Source organism: Hylobates moloch, unplaced genomic scaffold (genome assembly GCF_009828535.3).
Source record: "Hylobates moloch isolate HMO894 unplaced genomic scaffold, HMol_V3 SCAFFOLD_1, whole genome shotgun sequence".
In the NCBI taxonomy this organism is placed as follows: Eukaryota; Metazoa; Chordata; class Mammalia; order Primates; family Hylobatidae; genus Hylobates; species Hylobates moloch.
Genome location: NW_026652276.1, coordinates 8118036 through 8127367, shown reverse-complemented (window position 1 = coordinate 8127367; position 9332 = coordinate 8118036). Strand labels below are relative to the sequence as shown.

Genomic DNA, 9332 nt, shown 5'->3' with positions numbered 1-9332 from the left:
GCCACACCACCACTGTGGGTTCAGGGGAACAGGTGACATAGGAGATGCAGAACTTTTTTTTCCTATTTCTTCAGTGTCTCTCAGTTATATAAAGTGAAAACCAAGTACTATGAGTGCTCACCTGAGTTTTGGTTCTTATGAAGATGGTTTTTTCTGTGTAGATAGTTGCTAACTTGGTGTCCTCTCTGTCTAGATTCTCTTCCATAGTATTGACAATCCTTTACATAGAAAACTGTGTGTAATGAGTTCTAAAGGTTCTTATGACCCCTGATCGAGAAGTTGAATTAGAGATATTGGGTTTGGGAGCAGGTAGACCACTTTGACACCTTTAGGGTTCTGGGTGGCTAGGGACATTGTCCAATACCAAAAGAACTTTAAAAGACAATCCCTTACTGGCAATGCATTTTCTGCCTTCAGGGACAAAGCATCGATGAAAGCAATCCAGAAAAATTGTTCTTGTTGACTAGGCTTCTTGAGAGACTTATTCACTATCAGCAGAACAGCATGAGAAAGACCTGCCCCCATGATTCAATTTTCCCACCAGGATCCTCCCACAACAGGAATTGTGGGAGTTACAATTCAAGATGAGATTTGGGTGGGGACACAGCCAAACCATATGATTCTGCCCTGGCCCCTCCCAAATCTCATGTCCTCACATTTCAAAACCAATCATGCCCTCCCAACAGTCCCACAAAGTCTCAGCATTAACTCAAAAGTCCACAGTTCAACATCTCATCTGAGACAAGGCAAGTCCCTTCCACCTATGGGCCTGTAAAATCAAAAGCAAGTTGGTTACTTCCTAGACACAATGAGGGTATAGGTATTGGGTAAATACAACCATTCCAACTGGGAGAAATTGACCAAAATAAGGGGTCTACAGGCCCCATGTGTGTCCGAAATCCAGCGAGGCAGTCAAATCTTAAGGCTCTAAAATGATCTCCTTTGATTTCATGGCTCACATCCAGGTCATGCTGATGCAAGTGGTGAGTTCCCATGGTCTTAGACAGCTCTGCCCCTGTGGCTTTGCAGGGTACAGCCTCCGTTCCAGCTGCCTTCACAGACTGGCATTGAGTATCTGTGGCTTTTCCAGGTGCACAGTGCAAACTATTGGTGGACCTACCATTCTGGGGTGGAGAGATGGTGGCCCTCTTCTCACAGTTCCACTAGGCAGTACCCCAGTTGTTACTCTGTTTGGGGGCTTCAACTGCAAATTTCCCTTCTGCACTGTCCTAGCAGAGGTTCTCTATGAGGGTACTGCCCCTGCAGCAAACTTCTTCCTGGACATCCAGGCATATCCATAAAGCCTCTGAAATCTAGGCAGAGGTTCCCAAACCTCAATTCTTGACTTCTGTGCACCCACAGGCTCCACCCCACATGGAAGCTGCCAAGACTTGGCACTTGCACCTTCTGAAGCCATGGCATGAGCTGTACTTTGGCTCCTTTTAGACATGGCTGGAGCAGTTGGGATGCAAGGCACCAAGTCCCTAGGCTGCACACAGCAAGGGGTCCTGGCCTTGCGCATGAAACCATTTTTTCCTCCTAGGCCTCCAGGCCTGTGGTGGGAGGGACTGCTGTGAAGACCTCTGACATGACTTGGAGACAATTTCCCCATGGTTTTGGGGATTAGCATTTGGCTCCTCATTACTTATGGAAATTTCTGCAGCTGGCTTGAATTTCTCCTCAGAAAATGGGATTTTCTTTTCTATCACATTTTCAGGCTGCAAATTTACCAAATCTTTATGCTCTGTTTCCCTTTTAAAACTGAATGCCGGCCGGGCGCGGTGGCTCATGCTTGTAATCCCAGCACTTTGGGAGGCCGAGGCGGGCGGATCACGAGGCCAGGAGATCGAGACTACGATGAAACCCTGTCTCTACTAAAAATACAAAAAATTAGCTGGGTGTGGTGGCGGCCGCCTGTAGTCCCAGCTACTCGGAGAGGCTGAGACAGGAGAATGGCGTGAACCCAGGAGGCGGAGCTTGCAGTGAGCCGAGATTGCGCCACTGCACTCCAGCCTGGGCGACAGAGCGAGACTCTGTCTCAAAAAAAAAAACAAAAACTGAATGCCTTTAACAGCACCCAAGTTGCCTCTTGAATGCTTTGCTCCTTAAAAATTTCTTGCACCAGTTACCCTAAATCATCTCTCTAAGGTTCAAGTTCCACAAATCCCTAGATCAGGGGCAAAATGTTGCCAGTCTCTTAGCTAAAACATAACAAGAGTCACCTTTTCTCCAGTTCCCAACAAGTTCCTCATCTCCATCTGAAACTACCTCAGCCTGGACTTTATTGTCCATATTGCTATCAGCATTTTGGGCAAAGCTATTCAACAAATCTCTAGGGAGTTCCAAACTCCCTAGAGAAGTTTGGAACTTCCACACTTTCCTGTCTTCTTCTGAGCCCCCCAAATGGTTCCAAACTCTGCCTGTTACCCACTTCCAAAGTCACTTCCACATTTTCAGGTATCTTTCCAGTAGCAACCCACTCTACTGGTACCAATTGACTGTATTAGTCTGTTTTCATGCTGCTGATAATGACATGCCTGAGACTAAGGAATTTACAAAAGAAAGAAGTTTAATTGACTTAGAGTTCCACATGGCTGGGGAGGCCTTACAATCATGGCAGAAGGCAAGGAAGAGCAAGTCACATCTTACGTGGATGGCAGCAGGCAAAGAATGAGAGCTTGTGCAGGAAAACTTCCATTTTTAAAACCACCATATCTCGTGAGACTTACTACCATGAGAACAGCATGGTAAACACCCGCCCCCATGATTCAATTACCTCCCTCCAGGCTCCTCCCACGACACGTAGGAATTGTGGGAGTTCCAAATCAAGATGAGATTTGGGTGGAGACACAGCCAAACCATATCATTATTGAATTAGATTTGCTAAAATATTGTTTTACATTTTTGTATCTAAGGTCATGAGGGTCTGTAGTTTTTCTATCTTGTCACATCTTTATCTGGTTTTGGTATTGTGGTAATGTTGGTCTCACAGAATGAATTAGGGCATTTCACATGCTTCTGTTTTCTGGACTAGATTGTGAGAAATTGTTATTATTTCTTCCTTCAGTGTTTGGTAGAATTTATCAGTGAAGCCATCGGAACTTTACTGTTTTGTTTGTGGGAATATTTGAATTCAAAATTCAATTTGAATTTGAAAGGTACAGATTATGTCATTTGTGTTATTAATTTCCTCTTCTGTAAAGTCTGACAGCTTGTGTCTTTTAAGAAATTTGTCCATTCCATCTAAGTTGTAGATTTTATTGGCATGAGCTTGTTCATGTTCTCTTATTGTTTTAATACCTGTAGAATTTATGGTGATACTACTGCTCTCATTCCTGATATTGGTAATGTATATCTTCTGTCTTTTTTTCCTAATCAGTCTGGGTAGAGATTTATCAAGTTAATTGATCAGCCCCAAAAGCTAGCTTTGGTTTAATTGATTTTCTCCATTGTTTTTCTATTTTCCATTTCATTAATTTCTACACTGAAGAAAGCCTCCAGGGAAGGTAGATCACTCACTGTCATGTTTGTTTTTCAAGGACAGTCATCTGCCAGTGTGCCAGTCACCACAGGACAGGTGACTAAGCAATGTCTAGTACCCATTAATGCGTCCTGGAGGGGGCCATCTTGTGCTCCTACAAGAATTATGCCCTGAGGTTGGCTGCTGATTCCCTCACTAAATGTTCCTCGGGGTGTTAACTGACACACACTGCTGGGCTAATCCACGGAAATCTCCATGATGTAATTCAGCCCAATGCAACAAGAATTCCGTGAACTTCCTCTATGCCAGGTATAGCATGGATGCTGTGGAAGGAGGATGAAAATAGGAAGAAGACATAACCTCTGTCTTCAAGGGGTGCTCAGGATACTGGGGGTGACCAATACATATTCCTGAAAGAAGGCTCCAGACAGGTGGGGTGAGCCCACAGCAGAGGCCTACAGCTCTGTTCAGAATAAGGAAGCAGAGCAGGCTGAGAGAGGCAGCTCAGCAGAGTGCTTAGGCAAGGATAGGGCCACAACTCCACAGTGCAGGCAACATATCTGAGGAAAGCCATTTACAATAGGCAACAGTCACATTCCATCAAAGCTCTGGAAGTGTTCATGGAGGCGGGGTTTTCAATCTTGTTTCAGCCTTTCAAAGGCCTCTCAGGGTTTGGAAATGGAAGCAACAATGTCTGTGCATTGCAGAGACGCAGGTGAGCCCCCATTTCCTGCCAGTTAGGAATTCAGTGCTGACGCCTTACTGTCTGTCCTTGGCACATGAGATGCCAGTTCCTTTCTTGGCAGAGAGCTTTTGATTATCTGAGGATAACATCGAAATTTTGCTTTGAAACACATTTCAAAAATATGAACTTTATTCAAATTTACTTTCCTTTTTATCATTCTGAATTGTTAAGGTCCAAAAGTGTTGCTGAATAATTCTGCTTCTAAACCCCCATTGCAGCACAGGGCATGATCTGTCCCCAAGGCAAAGAACATAAGGGACTCGTGTGTGGAAAACATGCAAGTAGGTATCTCAGCAAATGCTACTCATATATTATTATGAGTAATTCATTGGCAGTGATTGTGATTTTTTTTTTTTTTAATGAACGAATGACTATATGCCCTCTATTGGGGACAGGTTTTGTGCCTTTACTTCTCCCACCTACTGTAACACAGTAGCTTAGAATCCCAGCTGCTCACTCTGGGCTGAAGTTCTCTGATGGCTTCTGCTGGGCGGAATGGCTTCCTTCCCCTATATGTGTGTCTACTGCTGACCTGTGGCTTTGCCAAGGCTGGGAAGCCGCTGGTAGTGCCCATGGATGGGAGCCACTGGTTCACCATGCGGTTGGTGGTGGAGAAACTCATTCTCAGGGGGCATGAGGTGGTCATAGTCAGGCCAGAGGTGAGTTGGCAACTGGGAAGATCACTGAATTGCACAGCGAAGACTTATTCAACCTCATATGCCCTGGAGGATCCGGACCTGGAGTTCATGGCTTTTGCCAATGCTCAATGGGAAGCAGAAGTACGAAGCTTATTTTCTCTATTAATGAGTTCATCCAAATGTTTAGAATTTAATTTTTCACATTGCAGGAGTTTGTTTAATGACTGAAAATTAGTAGAATACTTAAAGGAGAGTTCTTTTGATGCAGTGTTTCTGGATCCTTTAGCTGTGTGGCTTAATTGTTGCCAAATATTTCTCCCTCCCCTCTGTGGTCTTCACCAGAGGAATACTTTGTCATTACCTTGAAGAATGTGCACAGTGCCCTGCTTCTCTTTCCTACAGCCCTAGATATGTCTCAGGGTTTTCGGATGCCATGACTTTTTATTATTATTATTATTATTATTTATTTTATTATTATTTTTTTGAGACGGAGTCTCGCTCTGTCACCCAGGCTGGAGTGTAGTGGCAGGATCTTGGCTCACTGCAAACTCCAACTCCTGGGTTCACACCATTCTCCTGCCTTAGCCTCCCAAGTAGCTGGGACTACAGGTGCCCGCCACCACGCCTGGCTAATTTTTTTTTGTATTTTTAGTAGAGACGGGGTTTCACCATGTTAGCCAGGATGGTCTCTATCTCCTGACATCGTGATCCACCTGCCTCAGCCTCCCAAAGTGCTGGAATTACAGACATGAGCCACTGCGCCCGGCCTGGTTGCCATGACTTTTAAGGAGAGAGCATGGAACCACATTTTCTACTTAGAGGAGTGTTTATTTTGCCCATATTTTTTCAAAAATGCCTTAAACATAGCCTCTGAAATTCTCCAAACACCTGTCATGGCATATGATCTCTACAGTCACACATCAATTTGGTTGTTGTGAATGGACTTTGTTTTGGAGTATCCCAAACCTGTGATGCCCAATATGATCTTCACTGGTGGTATCAACTGCAATCAGGGAAAGCCATTGCCTATGGTAAGTCATTGCTCCTTTTGCATATTAAAAGTATTCTGGCTTTGAATGTTTAAAAAGATTCCTTACTGAACTGGGATTCGACATTTGTGTTTGTTGCATCTAAAATTTATTTTCTGTGCAAAATTTTATTTTGTGCCATCCATATGCTTGTTGGTTAGCAACTTTTATATAATGGCCTCGTTAGTATGTATGTGTATACAATTGGTTAATTGTTCATAATTTCCACTACATTTTTTAAATTTTGAAACAGAGTATTGCTATGGTGCCCTGGCTGGACTCAAACTCCTGGACTCAAGTGATCCTCCCATCTAAGCCTTCCAAGAAATTATGACTTCTTTAGTATTTTTGGAAAAATATTTAAAAGCACAGTAAGAAATAAAAATTTCATTTTTAGCTAACCTGTACTACCTGCTGCAGTAAAATGTTCTTTGCAGTTTTGTATGCGTCTGTTTCCATTTGTTGAAATTATATATAAGCATATATGTAAATATTTACACTTATTTTATGAAAATCAAATCAACTATCAGACTGGACATGTTGTTCTTTACTATGCGTTTTTACTTGCCAGTAAACCAGAGACATCTTCACAGATTTGACATGTTCTTTTAATAATTCGATAAAAGTCTTTACTTTGGATGCAACATAGACACAAACTTTCCCAGGTGTTTTTCTGCTAAAGATTTGGCTAACTTCTTCAAAACAACAATGATAAGCAGATGTTATCTTTCTTTGACTCTGAAGAAAGTATAAAGCAGAATGCCTTTAGCCACCCAAAAAACTGTTACCATGATGTTTGGTCTCGTCCAGTCTGCTTTTGATTTGACTGGATCGCTTTCATCTCTTGGTAGCCATTGCTTTGATTGTGTTTTGTCTTCAGTATCATACTGGTAAATTTATGTTTCATCTTCTGTTACAATCTTTGAAGAGATACTTCAAGGTTTTTTTTGAGACAGAATTTCACTCTTGTTGTCCAGGCTGGAGTGCGATGGTGTGATCTCGGCTCACCGCAACCTCCGCCTCCTGGGTTCAAGTGATTCTCTTGCCTCAGCCTCCTGAGCAGCTGGGATTACAGGCACCTGCCACCACACCCGGCTAATTTTGTGTTTTTAGTAGAGACAGGGTTTCTCTATGTTGGTCAGGCTAGTCTCAAACTCCTGACCTCAGGTGGTCTGCCTGCCTCGGCATCCCAAAGTGCTGGGATTACAGGTGTGAGCCACCGCACCTGGCCAAGGTCTTGATCCCACTTGTTTATAATTTCCACAGAAGGGTCTGTTCTTGTCTGCAGCTGATCTGGCTGCAACGGTTTTGGCACCCAACAAGTGGAAAATTTGTTCAACTGAAATTTTTGTCAGAATGGTGTAAACTGTCCTGTTTGAGAAATCTATTGTGTTGGCTATTGTTTCTGCTGTTAATTGTCAGTCTTCTTCAGTTAGAGCATGAGCAAGATTAATTGTTTCCTTGCAAATTGATATGGATGGTCTGCTGATGTAGGCTTTATTTGCAACCTTGTCCTGTCCCTTCTAAAAGGAATTACTCATTTGTAAACTGCAGATTTCTTTGGACCATTTTCCCCATTAACTTTTTTTTAAAGCATCAATGATTTCACCATTCTTCCACTCATATCTCAGCATAAATTTTATGCTGTTGCTTCAATTGTTGCAGAATTCATGTTGTTTTGATGGGGGCTTTTTTCCAACTGATGCCTTATCCTTCTTAGTGCCTCAAACTAGATCCTTTTCAGACATGTTTTAACAAGTTAGTAAAAGTTTGTTTGGTGCAAAGAAATTTGAAATCCATGCATAAGTTTTTCATAATATGAATTTTCATGAATTGTTTGATAATCCCTCATCTATTACTATTTTAGCAATGGACCATGCAATTTTGACTATGTTCTGGCTTCTTACAAGGTTCAGTAGACTTTGTAACACAGTTGTATCTCTCACAGATTGGCAGCTCTTTGGTAAAAGATTGACTTTTCAGCCAACTCATGGGAAAGTGAAATAATGTAAAAAACAGGAAGACTACAGTTTTAGGCCTTTCAAGTGAGACAAAGCTTTCAGCTCCTGGCAAGAACAGGCGAGGAGATGCAAGCCTCTACGAGGCTAGGCTTTTCAAAGTGCTTCTCTCCCCTTTACCCTCCTTCAGTTACAGCACCAAGCACCACCCAGGTGTTACCTGCAGCCTCACCCTCTACCCAGTTGTGGGATCCTGCCACTTCCTGAACCCACACTGAGTTCCTTGTGGCTCACAGGGTCACCCAGAGGGCTTTCAAGATACAGAAAGCTATGTGTGATTTTATATCACCTATCATATAAAGATATATTTATAAAATAGGAAACATATTAACCACTTATCATTTTATAGATTTATGGTTTTATGTGTCTAAAAATATATTGTTTTATGTATGTATTAAAGAATAAGTATGTATAAGAGGTTTTATAGATGTGGAAAATTATATATTTATATGTATCTTTACAAATTTAAGAATAAAGGAAGGAAAATTCTCAAAGAGGAATTCAGATATCAAAGAGCGCCCTTTGACAAAGAGCCTGGGATACAACATACCTACAAAAGTGAATTGTCATTGAAAGACCTATGGACACTGGATTTCTCTTCCCTTATTTTAGAAGGGCAGGCTGTGTCTTGGAAAAGCATGCAGTTTGTTGTATCCTGCTGGACAACAGGAGTCATAGTCTGAAGTGTCTGATGAGAAGGAAGCATCACTTAAAGGAGTGTGCATCTGTGCCAGTGTATGTGCACGTATGTTTGTGTGTGTGCATGGACACATGTGTCTGCATGCATTGTCTCAGATCCTACATAGGGGTTTTTCCTGAAGGTCTCCAGTAGCAAAAACTCACTGAGTCTATCCAGGGGAATTACATCCAATGCTGTAATTAAATACTTTAACAAAGATGGCAGATCATCATCCAGGAAAACATCAAGATAGTTTTAATTAAGGAAAAAAAAAAAAGGAATCACTCCCAGACTTTTTTAGTTTTTGCTGAGTTCCAGCAGAATTGATGACTAGGTCCAGTAGGAAGGAATTCAGGATTACTCTGTACCATGTAAGGTGAGTGTAGCTCTGAAGAACTGGGGATGGGAGGTGACCGCACAGCAAGAAAAGATCTGGGCTTCCCCCATTGCTTTAAGATCTGGTTCCATCTTGAGATTCAATTTAAGAGTAGGCTGTGAGTGGAGCCAAGATGGCCGAATAGGAACAGCTCTGGTCTCCAGCTCCCAGCCCGAGCGACACAGAAGACTGGTGATTTCTGCATTTCTGCTTGAGGTACCGGTTTCATCTCACTAGGGAGTGCCAAACAGTGGGTGCAGGACAGTCGGTGAAGCGCACTGTGCGCGAGCCGAAGCAGGGCGAGGCACTGCCTCACTCGGGAAGCGCAAGGGGTCAGGGAGTTCCCTTTCCTAGTCAAAGAAAGGGG

General features: G+C 42.7%; 1 pseudogene; it reads left to right on the top strand.

Moving 5' to 3' along the window:
- The first annotated feature begins 4702 nt into the window (after positions 1-4702).
- LOC116809739 (UDP-glucuronosyltransferase 1A7-like) lies at positions 4703-7867 on the top strand (annotated as a pseudogene).
- Positions 7868-9332: the final 1465 nt, after the last annotated feature.